General features: G+C 43.7%; 1 protein-coding gene across 1 annotated transcript in view; it reads left to right on the forward strand.

Annotated features, from left to right (window-relative positions):
• The window catches only part of CFAP299 (cilia and flagella associated protein 299), a 455,154-nt gene that overhangs the window by 234,287 nt on the left and 204,767 nt on the right, over window positions 1-16,100 (forward strand). The window lies entirely within an intron of this gene.

Genomic DNA, 16,100 nt, shown 5'->3' on the forward strand with positions numbered 1-16,100 from the left:
GATGAAGTTAGATCAGCACTCTGGTCATTACCAAGTCAGAAGGCTACAGGAATGGATCAAATAGCTAAAGAAATATGGCAGGCAACAGAAGAAGAATCAGTCAAGGCTCTAACCAAACTATGCCAGCAAATTTGTCAACAAATTGGAAGAGGTCAGTCTACATACCCATACCAAATAAAGCAGATTTAACAGATTGTGCAAACCATCACACAATATCCGTATAGTTAGGCTCATCCAATGCATATTAGAACTCTATGTGGAAAGGGAAATGCCAGATGTTCAAGCTGGTTTCAAAAAAGGCTGAGGAACAAGAGACATCATTGCTGATGTATGCTGGATAATTGAGAAAGCCAAAGAATACAAAAAAGTAGTCAATATGTGCTTTGTTGACTACAGAAAAGCCTTTGATTGCGTCGACCATGACAAGTTGTGGAATATCCTTCGGGAAATGGGCATCCCAGAGCATCTTATTGTTCTCATTAGAAACTTGTACACAGGACAGGAAGCCACAGTCCAGACAGAACATGGTGAAACAGACTGGTTCCAGATCGGCAAAGGAGTAAGACAAGGCTGTATACTTTCTCCGTATTTATTCAACATATATCCTGAACATATACTGAGAGAAGATGGATTGGAAGAAAATGAGCATGGTTTTAAAGTTGGAGGAAGAAACATCAATAACCTGCCCTACTGATGACTGATAGCTGAGAATGCTGATGATCTGCAAGCTCTAATAATGAAAGTCAAGGAGCACAGTGAAAAAATTGGACTACATCTAAATGTCAAGAAGATTAAATTAATGACAATAGGGTACACAACCAACCTCATAATTGATAATGAAGACACTGAAGTGGTGGAAAGCTTCTGCCTTTTAGAATCGATCATCAACATAAAGGATCCAGCAGTCAAGAAATATGCCATAGACTAGCATTTGGTAGGGTTGTAATGAAGGCCTTGGAAAGGATATTTAGATGCTGTGACGTTTCTATACCTACAAAGATTAGCATTGTTCGTACAGTGTGTTTTCTTGTGACACTCTATGGATGCGAAAGCTGGACTTTGAAGAAGCAAGATAGAAAAAGCATAGATGCTTTTGAAATTTGGTGCTGGAGAAAACTTTTGAGGATACCATGTACAGCCAGGAAAACAAACAAATGGATCATAGAACAAATCAATGCAGAATTTCCACTCAAGGCACAAATGACTAGGCTCAAACTATCATACTTTGGACACATTATGTGAAGACCCAGCTCCTCTGAGAAGTCCATAACGCAGGGAAAAGTTAAAGGCAAGAGAAGAAGATGACGACCAGCACCAAGGTGGATGGACTCAATTACAACAGCAATGAATGCACCACTGAGAGACCTTAAAGGCCAAGTTGAAGACCGATCATTCTGGAGAGAATCTATCTGCGTGGTCACTAAGCGTCAACACCAACTTAACGGCACTCAATCAATCAATCAATCAATGGGTTTTAGGGTCACTGGAAGTCCCTTCACCTCCGGTTTCCTAAGCTGCATATCCAAATTCATTAAGCCAGATTTAAGGGTGGAAAGGGACCTACAGTTTCCCTCACCACACCACACTAAATCTTTCGTCAGAGTGGAGTTTCGCCACCCTTTAATCCGGTTTTGTGGTGCCAGCGTTATATCTGACTGCTGGCACTGCAGTTTCGGCCCCACGGAGCCAGAATTGAGGGAGGAAGCTCCTCTCCCACTCCCCTCCTATCAAGAGGGAAGCCTGCCCAGCCAGCTCCCCCAGCTCTTCTCAACACCCAAATGTGGATGGGAGAGCAGGGGGAGGAGTCATAGAATTGAGAGTCCATTGGACCTGCAGTTCCACATTACATCTGAAAGCAGCCATAGTTTCAGGAGGCACAAATGACTGCTGCAGACACTGACAATCTCTCTGCCCCTGTCACAGAACAAAAAGCTCTGCCATATTGGTGAATGGTGAGTCTGGATGCCACTCATTATGTACATGACTTGAATAGATAGAATCTAATGATCTAATGCTGCACCCATAGAAATTAAGAGCTTCTGACATGCAGTAATAATCTTCATCAGAAATCTATTATCAAATACATGAAAATGGTTTCAAATGGATCCAGTGTGAAACTCCTTTTAAGAATTGTGTGCTCCATGATTATGCTTTCTGACAATGATTTTATGGATAATATGGGTATAATATATGGTCTTTTTGTATTTATGTATTAATATTTTTAACCATTAAATAGCATAATTAAGATGAATCTCACAGTGTCTAGGCCCATAGGCACAAGAAGTAAACCCTGTATGGTTCTAGAAAGTATGGTTAGGATCACAGCCTTAGTCTGGCAATCTCCCCACTTGGTCTAAGCTTCTTCTGAGCTGGAAGATTGTTTGTGCCTACCAAAGTTTTCCTCTGCTTCCCTCTACTTGTGAGCAAAATTCTCACTTCTTATTTTCCTACCTTCCAGAATAATTTGCTCAGGTTGTTCCAAGCCCATAGAAATACAGGAAGCAGGAAGAGAATAAAAAAGATGAGGGCACAGCCCAGTCTCACTCCATTCAAGGTGTGCCTCCTCCACTCCCCATGGCTCGAGATTCTCCAGCCAGGCACTCCCCGAGGACCAGGCCAACTGCTTTTTTGCCATTTCTTTCCTTTCTTATTTGTTGCAGCTCATCTTTTCCAAGTAAGAAAGTGGGGTCCTGATTTTTCCTTCCTCCCTCCCTCATGGAATACAACCCCACCCCACCTCCTGCTTTTGCAGGGATGAGTTCTCTTTCTTGGATAGGAGCAGGCTAGCTGGGAATGAAATGGGGCACTGTGTTGAAACTGGCCCTTTACCACATCATTTCTTCTTTCACCCAGAAAATAAATTCTTTAATTACTCCATCTTTGCAGTCAGCCATGGTGGCTCATTTAATCTATTTTATATTTAATTAACAGAGTTGTGGTTTGACAGCATAATAAAAATGAAATAAAATACTTACTTTTATTAGTGTAATTACAATTTAGTGAAACGAGGTACTTCAAAAAAAGTTTTTAAAATGTAGCTATGAGAGAAGGGAGTGTATAACAAGATATTAATGGTAGGAGATAATCATTGCAGAAAGGTGGGGCATTACCAGCTATGCCACTGAGTTCTCAGAAACCACTCCTCCTGCCATAGACATCAATAGCACTTTGTCAGTCCACGCTTGAGAAGCTGGTACTGCAATTGCATTCAAAGTCTCTCTGTGAGTGTATTTTGCTGTTAAGCTATTAAGCTTAGTGTTTTTTGCATGGTTTGTGTGTTATGTTTTATTGCTTATGTTTTTATCTTTTCTATTGTAAGCCACTTGGAACTTTTTTTTTTAAATGGAAAGGCAGAGCATTTTAAAAAATTGAAAACCAGAAAAAGTGTTGCAAGCCAGATATTTAAAAGACAGGTGGATGAGATGGAAAATAGTGAAATGCAGTAGGCTGGCAGGAACATAGTCTGGATTATCCAATTGAATTGAGCTAATGAAGCAGCCAGCTAGTTGGGAAGCAACCCAGTAAAGCAAGGATAAGGCAACTAACAAAACAGTAGCAAAACATTATTTAGCAGGCTCCCTCAGTGTCTAGAACAAAAAAGATTTCTCTGGTCTTCAGACATATTCCAAAGTTAGGTGCAAGTTATATTGACTGAATATTTATCAAGTTCCGTATTTCATGGGTGTGGACCTCTGTCCATATGTTACCAATTGACAGTTCTACAGAAACAAGAGTGGCCTGCACATTCCAAAAATAACACCTGAATCTGCTCACACATTTATGCAAAGCTGTGGGTGTATCATGTGCTGGAGAGGCCTGGTGTCTCACTGCTGGGTCAAGATATCTAGGGGATCAGGCAGTTGATTAGACACTATTGCCTGGGTGGGTCCAAGTAAGTGATCCAAGCTGAGGTGCTCAGTGCAAGGAATGAAACAGATTTGTGGTTGAGAAGCCAACCCAAAGCCAGTTCCAGGAAATGCAGTCTCAAGCCAGATTGGCTTGTGGGGTGGGCAGAGAGTAGTAGATGGGGCTGAGGATCAGCGAGAGATCAAGCTGGGCCATGGGGCAAGGTGGGATCTACAAGGTGATATACAAAGTTTGTACTTCCTACAGATTAGTTTGTTTAGAACACTTTTATCCTACTCCTCCAAGTGCAGTGCTGCTTGGGGCAGCTTACAGTAAAATACAGTACACAACATGAGGAGGAAAGAGTAGTAATGGCCTAACTTATATTCTTTGAATTTCAGTGGGACTATTGTAAGAAATTTCCCTCATCAAGTCAGGCAATACATAATGATAAAAGAAGCATGAGAACAAAACAGCAGCAAAATAAAATAGCAGACAAGACTAAAACAGATTAAAAACAGTTTAAAAATGCTTGTTTAAGAAGAAGAGTTTTCACATTCTTTTTGACTAAAGTAGGAAAATTGATGAGGCACCTCTGAGAAGCCTGAGGATCACTACTGAGAAGGCCCTGTTCCTGCTCCCCATCAACTGGATCTGCATCACTGGCAGGGCCTGAGATGACTATCCGAGGGCCCTGGCAGATTCATATGGGCGAATGCCGTCTGACAGATATCCTAGTCCCAAGCTGCAGAGGTTTTAAAAGATCAAGATCAAAACTTTGAATCTGGCCCAGAAGCAAATTGGGAGCTGTTGCAGAGATAGTTGTAATACTTTTATACACCTGTATATACAAGTATATATATAGCCCCCACAAGCATTGTTGCAACAGCATTCATTTCCATTTGGGGCGGTATAGAAATGTATTAAATAAATAAATAAATAAATCTGAACCAGTTGAATCTTTCAAACAGCCTTCAAAGCAGCAGCACATAGAGCATATTGCAGTAATCCAATCTGGATGCAACCAAATGAATGAGTAACAGAATGAATCCAGTTTTTTCAGGTAGATCCGATTTCTTCAGGTAAGGTCACAGCTGGTGTACTGGCCAAAGCTGGTAAATGACAGTCCTGAACACCACCTCTAGGGATAGTGTTGGATCCAGGAAGGCCCCCAAGCTACAAGGTTGGACTTTCAAGGGGAGTATGACCCCTCCCTCAAAGACCAGATTCACCCTGCTGCCTGGATTACAAGTTTTACTGACCCATAGCTTCTCTGTCTTACCTGGATTACATTTCAGTTTCTTCACTTCAATTGACAGAGCATGGCCTCCAGATACTGATTAATACATGAGGTATGAAACTACACAGGTAGGTCTGAAGAGGAGTAGGGAAGGGAAGCAATCACACATTTAGGGAAAGCATCAAGTTGGGTAGAAAACTAGCAAGACTGGTTGGGACCAGGAAGTCACATTGTAAATGATTTAGGGGGGGAAAGACTCCAACCCAGTTCATAGATGTTGAAGACCATCCGCAATCCCATCAGGGCAATGATGGCTCCAGACCTGTGTTTTTAGTCACACCTCTGCCCGATCATATGTCATTGGCAAGGCCTAAAGGACAAACTGATAGAAGGTGCTGAGACTTTCCCACCCGCAGCTCTTTCCCCCTCACTCCATGCCCCAGGATCTTTCCCCCAGCCGGGCTGGTATTGGAGAAAAGGGCTGTGGAGGTGTGTAGGCCCTAGCTATCCCACCAGACTATCAAGGGTGGGGGACAGCCCTCTACTCCTCCTGACTCCTTCACCACTGCCACCAAGTGGGCTATTGGTAAGGCAGAGTCCACTGCAACAGCCCTTCCAGGAATTCAAAAAAACCCAAACCAAACCTTAGTAGAGTGGAAAGGCGTATAGGCGTGGGGTGGAGACAATCAACAACCTCAAGTGTATTAACCAGAAGGTTTTTACTAAAAACAAAGTTCCAATTAAAACATTACTTTACAGAAAATTACAAAATAATACAGAGCAACTCAGGGAAACTAACAATCTGTAGGCTTTTTAACACTGCTCTGTTCTATACAGGCTCTACTTCAGAATCTTTCCCTTTACTTTCTCTGGCTGGCTGGGCAGACTCCTTTGTTCAAGGGATAACACAGATCTGGCTCAATCCAGCCTGGCTACTCCCCCACTTTCAGTGATTTCAGCTCAAAGTCCTGGCTTGCTGGCTGGGCAACTCCAGCAGTCTCCAGCAACCACCAGTTCTCTGCTTCCTTAGTTCTCTCCCAGGTTTCTTTTGCCAGCAATTCTTCTGCAGACTCTCTCAGCCTGACTCAACTGGACTCCAGCTCTTTTTAGCAGACAGGTCGAGACTGAACTTCTCCAATTCCACTGCACTCAATCCTTCTCAAACTCCCACAATATATACACTTCTTCCATCACATCAGTTACTTTTTTCAGCCAATCAGAAATTAACAAAACATTCCCTCCATAATTTAAAATCATTTTTCCCTCCAAAGCCCAACTGATAGATTTGCCAAAACCAAAAGTGAAACAAGAAAAACACAACTGAACTTTTACCCTATAAAGAGATGAACTATAATACAAAACCCTTTTACAATGGAGAAGGGGTTTGTAAGCACAAAAATCAATGCAGGTTTACAATTCTTTTAAGTGGGCTTATTTTAAAAAACAAAACAAAACAGGAGGTCTAGGCCTCATTCCTTCACAGGAGGGAAAGATGGCGGGCAGAAGGAGGATTCAGGATCCCCTGTCCATCTTCTACTTTGGAACATTAAATTGTGCCCCAGGCTCCTCCTGTAGCCACAATTGTGACAAGCCCATGACTGAAGACATGTGTCGGTTGGGCCCAGCTCCGAATTTTGGATTGCCTTTTTGCAAGAGGAGAGGATTAGGACTCAGAATTCTAGACACTTTTGTCTTCGACTTCTCCCCACCCGCCACTTTCACTAGCTATTAAGTTTCCACATTGAAAATCTTGCCCAAAGGTTAAGTGAAGCTAAAATGTTTTTCATTTAATTAGGCACATGTGACCATAAAGATCCTATGTGGCCAAGGCAGGCCATAGTTTATAACTTGCATATGAAAAAATAGAGCAATCAGCTCATAAAGTGAGGAGCGGTGGACACATTGTCATTTTAATAGCGTTCTCTATCATTTCTTTTCACATGAAAAGACTGGGAGAGCTAAAAGAGGTTGCTAGGGGAGGCAGCCCTTCCCCCCCCCCATGATTTCCCCACGCTATTCCCCCTCTTCCAATTAGACTCTGTAGCACCATTAAACTTCCCCCGTTTCCAAAAGCTGCTCCGGCTTGAGGCTCAAGGGCCCCAAACGGCAATAATTTTGCTCCTGGCTGTCACTTGATATTGCAAATACAGTGTGCTTACAGTGGAGCCCTGGAAGTCCCACATGGAGCGCATTCTTTGGAATCGTCTTTGTTTTATCATTGCAGAACAGCCCACAATGATTTGTATTATTGCACCTGAATAAACAGAGCTCTGCCTCTCACCCACTGAGGTCAATGCGTGCGTCTTGCGGAGGGGGGGGGGAATTCTTCACATCTTTTCCTACTGTTTCCACTGAAGACCAACAGTTTCAGCAGCCGTGCCATCTGACTGGATGTCAGAAAGGGCATGTTTTTGATTCTTATCTTGAAAGGCCAGCTGCTGACCACCAGTAGTTTTATACACAGGACTATTTTTCTTTTTGCGGGCAGGAGCGGTGTACCCCGGTGCAGTTCTCTGTTATAACTACCAGCATAGTTTCAAAAGGGTAGGCCTGCCAAATTCTCCAAATATTTTAATTTCATTGTCATGCACAATAGCAGGTGGACAATGTAGCTGCCAGTTTCTGTGTGCTAGCGGGAGAGCAAATTATTCCTGGCCAAGAGCGAATGGTATTTAATTGATATTTTAGGATGGAAACCAATAACGGCCAAATACACAAGCCTCAACAGAGATTTCCTGCTTATTGTCTTTTAAAAAAACCCTCTTTTTATGCACTTTAAGGGGAAAGGGAGCTACATCTAAGATTGCCGCAAGTGGGATTAAATACATTATTTTGTAACATTTGGTTTTCAGATTGTTCTTATTATAGAGGTACGGTTTATTTGGATTGACTCCGGGCTGATTTCCCCCCTCAAAGTTTATGAATATGCCTATGATACAGTCTTTTCTTGAATATAGACATTCATGTAAATATGGTGGGACTGGCATAAAAGAGATGCATTGTTCCCTCCAAAAAAAACCCTTTACAAATGCGGTTGATTATAGAAATAGCTGCATACCACTAATTTTAAATGAAAAATTAAAGCATGCTTATATTACAGCAAATGTCTCTGTTTTGTGTCTTTCATTGTCCTGATATTCATTGTTGGTGGAAGCTTCCATGGAGAAGGCTTCTTGGGGAAAGAGCTTTTGGTCAAGGAGGAGTTTACTTGCTACTGGCTGGGCAACAATTGGCTGGAAGGAACCATGCTGTTTGCCCCATCAGTGTGGTTCCTGGATTCAAAAGCTTACCATGGTTTTGCTTTTTCTTAGCATAAGGAAAAGTCACATGAAAGTGACTCCCATGCTGTTCTTGGTAACTATGATCTGGGCCTAACACAGCTAGTTTTTTAGACCTTGGCTATCATTTTTTACAAGTTGCCCTAGGAAGCTAAAAGCAAGTTGTGGGCTATGTTACTCTGCTCGTGTATTACACAATTAGTCTACTGTACAAATGTAGCACACAGATTTAATTGATACAGCTCTCCCCCTCACACCCCACCCCTTTGCCACCCTGCATACACAAACTTGGACACTGTGTGAACTGGATTACTATAGTTTGCTCTCCTGGCTTGGAGAACCCTATATGTTGGGGATTTTGCTCAATCCCTGTCTAATTTCCAAGGTGGCTTGGGGGAGGAGATGTGACACAAACATAATCTTTACTGATCCCTCCCTTGTTTTTGTTGTAACCCCACACAAATTGTGCCAGTTGAACCAGCATTTTGTGGAGGGGGGGATGCACCCTCCAAATATACTTAAGTGTTGGTGCCTTGATCTAATGGGATGAGTGCCTTTCTATAGTCGGGACTGGATTGTTGAGAGTGGCTTAGGAATTCATAGCGGCCATGATGACTATGAGCCTGTCCAGGTGGTCTCTGGACCGATGCATGATGCGGGTCACATTCTCGATCTGGACTTTTGCTCTGATCAGGGTGGTGTTCTGTGGGTGGGGACTCCTGTCATTTCCCCACTGTCATGGATGGATCACCATCTGGTTAAGGTAGGATTTGCAACCACAACTCACCTCTGTAGGGGTGAAGAACCCATTAGGTTGGTCCACCCAAGAAGGTTATTGGATCCAATAGGGTTCCAAAAAGCCTTGGAAGGGTTTCAAGCTGGTTCTGTTAGTGATTCTGTCAATGTTCTGGTACAAATGACCCTGCTGACTTGGCAAAGAGGCACCCGTGGTGATTCTCTTTATTTAGCAGGGGGAGAGTAACTGGCCCTATCCACCCCCAGCACAGTACCTCCATTGACTGTTGCTGGTGTCTATCTTGTGTTTCTTTTTAGATTGTGAGCCTTTTGGGTACAGGGATCCATCTTATTTATTTGTTATTTCTCTGTGTAAACCCCCCTGAGCCATTTTTGGAAGGGCGGTATAGAAATCAAATAAATAAATAATAAATAATAATACAAATGTGGAATGATGAACTTACTAGAGCGATAGACATAATCATTCCTAAGCATCCTCTCCAACCTGCTTTAAAGTCAGCCCGGTGGTACTCAGTAGAACTACAGGAGCTGAAGTGGCGAGGTAGACGACTAGAGTGCAAGTGGAGGAAGACTCTGCATGACTCCAACAGATTGCAACACAGAGCACACCTGAAGATCTTGAACCTGCTCTGGCAGTGTGGGCAGCAAAGCGGTTCTTTTCTGCCCGTATTGCTTTTGCAAATTCACATCCAGCTGAGTTGTCTGTTTATGAGGGGGCTAGTTCATGCCCCCTCTGCCTTAAATTTGAACTTGGAACAATCTGTCACTTGCTGTGATGTTTTTAATAACTTTTGTGTGTGGATAAAATCTCTTGAATTCATGCTGAACTAGATGCCACAGTCATTGCAGAGTCTACTGTAGAGGTGTCTAGCAACTCATTTTGTAGAACTGAATTGGCTCACTCTCAGTTTATTACTCCTGAAGATGTGGACAAACTGCTCCGGACTGTATGTCCCACCACCTGCTCTCTTGACCCTTGCCCAACTTGGCTTTTTTCATTTGGCAGTCACATTATTAGAGATAGTCTGGTAAATATCATAAACACTTCTCTGAGGGAGGGCAGGAATCCTCCATGTTCTTAAGGAGGCTGTTATTATTAGACTTATCTGAAGAAACCTGCATTTAGACCCCTCAGATTTGGCTAATTACAAACCTGTTTCTAATCCCCCTTGACTGGGCAAGGTGATTGAGCGAGTGGTTGCTTCTCAGCTCCAGGCAGTTTTGGATTACACAAATTATCTAGACCCATTCTGAACTGGGTTTTGAGTGGGCTATGGGGTTGAGACTGCCTTGGTCAGCCTGATGGATGACCTCCAATTGACTGTTGACAGAGGGATTGTGATTCTGCTGATCCTTTTGGATCTATTGGTAGCTTTTGATACCATTGGCCATGGTATCCTGCTTGGTCGCTTGAAGGAGGTGGGATTGGGTGGCACTATTCTATAGTAGTTCTGTTCCTACCTCTTTGGCAGATTCCAGATGATGTCACTTGGAGACTGTTATTCTGCAAAGCGAGAGCTTACGTGTGTAGTTCCACAAAGCTCCATACTGTCTCCAATGCTTTTTAACATCTACATGAAATCGCTGGGAGAGATCATCAGGAGGTTTGGTCTGGGATGTTATCAGTGTGCCGACGACACCCAGATCTACTTCTCCATACCAACTTCATCAGGAAATGGCATGATTCCTCTAAATGGCTGCCTGGGGGAGATAATGGGCTGGATGAGGGCTAACAGGCTGAAGTTGAATCCAAAGAAGACAGAAGTACTGTCTGTAGGGGGTCGGGACCCGAGAGATGGTCTAGATCTGCCTGTTCTGGATAGGGTTACTCTCCCCCTAAAAGATCATGTTCGTAGTCTGGGAGTGCTCCTGGATGCCAAACTTTCCCTGGTTTCTCAGCTTGAGGCAGTGCTTTTTATCAGCTTTGGCTGATATGCCAGATACACCCATTTCTGGAGACAAATGTCCTTAAAACAGTGGTACGTATGCTGGTAACCCTGAGGCTTGACTACTGTAATGTAATGAACTGTACGCAGTTCAGAAACTACAATTGGTACAGAAAGTGGCAGCCAGATTGGTCTCTGGGTTTACCCAAAGGGACCATATAACACCGATTTTGAAAGAACTGCACTGGCTGCTGATATGTTTCTGAGCAAAATACAAAGTGCTGGTTATTACCGATAAAGTCCTCAATGGCTTGGGTCCGGGGTATTTAAGAAAGCGCTTTCTTTGTCATGAACCCTGTTGCCTATTAAGATCATCTGGAGAAGTCTGGTCACAGCTGCCACTGACACATTTGGTGGTGACTCAGGACCGGGCCTTCTCTGTGGCTGCCATGGGGCTTTGGAATATGCTCCCTGCTGAAATAAGACCATCTCCTTCTCTGTTTTCTTTTAGGAGTACCCTGAAGATATAACTGTTTTCCCAGGCTTTTAACTGAAATCTAAATTTTAATGTGTTTTTATTTATTGAGATGTTATCTGTTTTATGAATTTTAACTGTTTTATATTATGTTTTAATTTGTACACCACCTGGAGATTTCTGTATCAGGCGGCATAGAAATATGATAGATAGATAGGTAGATAGATAGATAGATAGATAGATAGATAGATAGATAGATAGAGTAGACTTGCCTCATAGGAATGTGCACTCCTGGGAGGCGGGGGCGGGGCTTGACCTTCCCCGCCATTTCCCCCTGCCAGCGCTCTCCCCAAAATGGCATGTACGTGTGTTGGCTGCTTCCAGTATGTTGCTTATCAGGGCTTCAGGGAGGTACTCTGCAGCCCCACACCAAGAGTTTTGGGGAGAGCGCCGGGGGGTGGGGGGTGGCAGGGAAGGTAAAGTCACCCTCCCTGCGTCTTAAAGACCCCCTGCCTCTGGACCGGCTTGAACGCTGGACTGCTCAACCAGTTAATCCAGTTTCCCAGGGGAAACTGGATCAGGACCCTGACAGCAGAAGGGAGCTTTGCCCCCACCACAGTCCCAATCCAGAATGCCCTCCTGATGGCTCCTATTTTTGAAATAAAAGCTAAGCCCATTGGCAGTAATGACAGACTTAATGTAATGTTTAGTTTGGGTCTGAGCTAAGTGGGCCAGTGGTCTGAATCCCTACAAGGTAGCTTCATAGGTTCTGGTCCCATAGAACTCTATGGGACCTATTTCTGTTTACAAAAAAGAAAATAGTATGAGTGTATTTTTCTGTAATCTTTCTAAGATTTTACATCCGATTTTCCTCATTTATGGAATCCTCTGCGACTTCTAACGGAGGGAGCATTTTACAGGAAGGCTTAACATTGGGCTGTATTTCATCTGTAGAACAGCCGTTTTTACACAACATTGAGCCAAGCTTTGGACTTGGAACCTTTGCTTCCACTAGGCATGTGCTCAAACAGCCTAAATTGTGCGTGCAGTTATCACAGGTGGGAAGTGACTTGTAAATGACCGAGTGTGCATTAAAGAGGATTCCTGCAGATTAGTGTAAGCAGCCACAATAACCTCATATGATAAATGGATGTATGTACAGTGATCCAGTGGTATGCTAAGTTCATTGGAAAAGCCTGGCCTTGGACTCTGGGTGCATAACCCTATCATCTGTTATTGCTTATGTACAAGAAACATAGGTTAGTGTTGCATGGGTGGGGCAGATGATTCACTGGCTGACATACTAATACAGTACTGTAGCTAAGGAAGCATGTGTACATTCTGGAGTAAAATAGTGCAGCCACTCACATGGGTTGAGGATTTTCACTGATCTCCTCTTCCCTCTGAAGCACTCTGTGCCATCTGAAGATTTGTCTCTGAGGGCTGTGCAACCATCAGGGACATATTTCTAGGTGCTTCAGAAGGAAGAGGAGATCAGTGAAAATCACCCCTTCATCCTGCATGCACTTTTCTCTGGAATACGGCAGCTGCATACTACTATTACTACAAATAGTAATCTAAAAGGAAATAAGTTAGACACTAACAACAGCCATAGGAAATATGTTGTGCTGGGATTGTCTAGGACCAGTTGCTCTCCCCTTGCTTGATATAAAGAGAATCACCACTTTGAAATGTGCCTCTTTGCTTAGTTAGCAAGGGTTTACATACATGCTTTCTTTGCTGCACAAGTGCTATGTTAGAATGTCGGCTAGTGAATCCCCACCCCCCACCCCGTGACACTAATATACATTCCTTGTACATACATAAGAACAGTCCTGCTGGATCAGGCCAAAGGCCTACCTAGTCCAGCATCCTGTTTCACACAGTGAACCACCTCTGATACTTCTGAGAAGTGCCCACAGGCAAGAGGTGAGGGTATGCCCTCTCTCCTGCTGTTGCTCCCATGCAACTGGTTTTCAGAGGCATCTTGCTGCTTTGAGAACTTTGGTTGAGAAGTGATATATAAATATTTGTTGTAGTAGCTGCTGCGTTCCAGAGAGACTCAGTGACAGATGACAGGGTTATGCATCTAAATCAGGGATGCGCAAACTTGGCCCCCCAGTTGCTGTTGAACTGCAGCTCCCACCAACCCCAGAGAGGGGTGTGCAAACAGGTTCAAATCTGAACCGGTTTGATATCAAACCATTTTGGTTTGAAGGTTCAGGGTCGAGCCGAACCACCCCTGGTTTGGCTCAACCCCAGACCGAACCACCCCCCCGTTGAGCCATTTTAAAAAAACTTACGCCCTCGGGGGGCTTCTCCGGGGTGGCTAGGGGGGCCAGTAGAGGTTCCCCCTGCCCCTGCCAGCCTTTATGAAAAAACACCCAGTTTGGGCAGTCTTCAGCCCTTTCCGGGCCTATTCCCCAACTTGGTGGCCATTTTGGAGAGTTCTGCACATGTGCAGTGGGACGCAGGCGGTTTTGTGCACACTCCTATCCCGAGCCACAATTTATTGTGGCTGGAGACGATGGGAATTGTAGTTCAAGAACAGCTGGAGGGCCAAGTTTGTCCTCCCCTGATCTAGAATCCAAGGCCAAACTTTTCCAAGCAACATAAATACCACTGGATCACTGTACATCCATTTATCATATGAAGTTATTGTTGGTGCTTACACTAATCTGCAGGATTCCTCTGGAATGCACACTCGGTCATTTACAAGTCACTTCCCACCTGTGATAACTGCACGCACAATTTAAGCTGTTTGAGCACATGCCTAGTAGAAGCAAAGGTTCCAAGTCTAAACCTCCACAAGCATTTTAAAAGCAAGTGCAGCAGGCCAAGAGCCCTCTCAGTTTACACCCACTGAGGTTCTGGGCCCAAAGAGCTTAGCAATAGCTGCAAAAGAATATCACAATTTTTAACATGGAGCCCTGCCATTTCAGCACTTTTAGAATACTCTTGTTGCAGAGATTGCAAGTATCTCAATTAGTCCGCTGCTTTTGCAGACATATCTAGTCCTTCTGACTGCAGAGGTGAGAAAGTATTACTGTAGTGCAGCAGTAAGAACCAGAATGCAAGTTAAAAGTCCCCAAATCATTTTAATAATCCTCATTGTTTTAAAAGACAGTTTAATGATTTGGTTAGATTGATTTATAGCAGTTACAGAGGTGGTGTTGACAACTCCTCTTCTGCTATGTGCAAAGGCTTGAGTTTAAGATTCCATTTTCCCCCAGAAGACAAGGCTAAATCATATTGCAGAGTGATAGGAATTTTACGTTATTTCCCTGATCAAGAAAATGGTTTCTACAGCCTTCAGCAGTTCTTGCACCAGAGGGAGGGTCCAGAAGTCCATTTCTAGACATTCTTTATGGTTTATTTCTTAGGTTACCCCTCAAACACGGTGTTTCTGAAGGCAAGGATGATTGCATGGGCTGTGATCTGGGACTAAAGTGCACTCTTAAAAATCCTGATATCCAGATTTTTAAAAAAGGTAATAGTAGTATTTATTACAACTCAGAATCAGCAATGGCTCATAACTCTGAGAGTGCAAAAAGTGCTGAGGATGCATCATAACTATGACTTGGTGATGTAGCACCCCTTTTATGCAAAGTGATCTATGATTCTATTGGTAACTTTTCAAACAAGCTGGGAATTTCAAACGAGCTGGGATGAAGCCACTCTGGGAAGAGCAGAAGGTTTCAAGTTCCCTCTCTGGCAGCATCTCCAAGATAGGGCTGAGAGAGATTCCTGCCTGCAACCTTGGAGAAGCCTCTGCCAGTCTGTGAAGACAATACTGAGCTAGATAGACCAATGGTCTGACTCAGTATATGGCAGGTTCCTATGTTCCTATGTTCCAATGTTCCAGTTTAAAAGAAAAATGGCGACATCCCCAGGACACTATTCTGAACACAGACAGAACAAAGTGGTAGTAGCATGATCTTCACGGTTTTTCACTTTGACTACAATCCTTCAGTGTGAGAGCCGTTTCCCACTGTGCTGACCTTCATGCAGTGCTGTGCTTCCCCTAGTGCTGGCTGGGCCCCTTTAAGAGAAACAGCCTTGTCAAGCTCCAGTGCCATCTTGGAAGGCATGTATGGAGCAGTTCGTAGAAGTGTAGTCCTTCCCAGCATTTTACGCAAAGACCTCTAATGTGCATTTCTTCGCAGATGGTTCTGGAGCTCAGTTTCCCTTAAATGAGTCCCACTGTCACTGGACAAAGCACAGCACTACATGGTAGGAGTGGTTGCCTCTGCACTGCTCCTACGATGATTGTTTACATACTGCTTTTCAGCCTAAAAGTTCTCGATGTGCTTTATGAAGAAGGAGAAGGAGGTTCCCTGTCCCCAAAGAGCTCACAGTCTAAAAAGAAACACAAGGCAGACACCAGTAGCAGCCACTGGAGGAATGCTGTGCACGGTGCCAAGGGGACCATGTGGAGTACTTGGCTAAAGCTTCACACAGACCTAATAAACAATCAGTAAAGGAGCCACACCTAGGCTTGATGGGAGCTGCCACTGGCTTCCAGCCTTGCAGTGAAGAACACTGTGGTAGTAGATTTTCCAGCTACCATCCAGAAGGGTGAATACTTGTGCCATTAATCCAGGTATGGGGCATATGTA

This window comes from Hemicordylus capensis, chromosome 5, assembly GCF_027244095.1.
Source record: "Hemicordylus capensis ecotype Gifberg chromosome 5, rHemCap1.1.pri, whole genome shotgun sequence".
NCBI lineage: Eukaryota > Metazoa > Chordata > Lepidosauria > Squamata > Cordylidae > Hemicordylus > Hemicordylus capensis.